The 880-nt window shown below is 36.2% G+C and overlaps 1 protein-coding gene across 1 annotated transcript in view; it reads left to right on the top strand.

The window, feature by feature from the left end:
• LOC106875836 (TBC1 domain family member 5 homolog A) overlaps positions 1 to 880 on the top strand; it is an 8152-nt gene that overhangs the window by 718 nt on the left and 6554 nt on the right. The gene's annotated exons all lie outside the window — the stretch shown is intronic.

The following is an 880-nucleotide window of genomic DNA, read 5'->3' as shown; positions in this document are numbered from 1 at the left end:
ATATATATGTTGTGTATGTACATACATACATACATACATACATACATACATGCATACATACATACATACATACATACATACATACATATATACATACATATAAGCATATATATATATATATATATACATGCATACAATACATATAAAAAAAGAACTGGGTTGATTCATTCGACTAAAAATTCTGGAATACGGTGCTCCAGCATGGCTGCAGTCTAATGACTGAAACAAGTAATAGATAAAAGATATACACACGCACACACACACACACACACACACACACACACACACACACACACACACACACACATTTATAGACGATTGGCTTTCACACTGTTTCCGTTCTGCCAAATTCCCTCACAAGGCATTAGTCGATCCGAGACTAAAGCAGAAGACACTTACGCAAGGTGTCGTATTGTGAGCCTGAACCCGAAATTATGTGGCTGCAAAGTGTACTTCTTAACCTACAGCAATGCCTGCATCCGAATATTCATGAGAAGACTGTGTATTCGACAGACATTTGTTTCCTTAAAATAATCCTCGGAAGAAATTAACGTTACACAGTTTGTGAAAGGACAAGCCTTTTGAATTATCAGTACAATCCATCAGAGAGCCATTCGCAGTTTTCGTTTACTCAGTTTGGCACACGCGAGGCTTTGGTCGACTCGGTGAGCGATGGTTAAAGACATATGCCCCGGATGCCATGTAACGGACTGGAAATTGCAAAGCCGCTTTCTTAATCTCTCAGCTATGTCTGCATATATACATGCATATATATCATGCACGTACATACAAATATACATGCATCTAAACACACAAACATACATATATGTATGTACATATGTATATATGTATGTATATATATATATATATATATATATAT

Source organism: Octopus bimaculoides, chromosome 1 (assembly GCF_001194135.2).
Source record: "Octopus bimaculoides isolate UCB-OBI-ISO-001 chromosome 1, ASM119413v2, whole genome shotgun sequence".
NCBI lineage: Eukaryota > Metazoa > Mollusca > Cephalopoda > Octopoda > Octopodidae > Octopus > Octopus bimaculoides.
The sequence above is the reverse complement of the archived record's forward strand: the minus strand, read 5'-3'. Positions and strand labels throughout refer to the sequence as shown.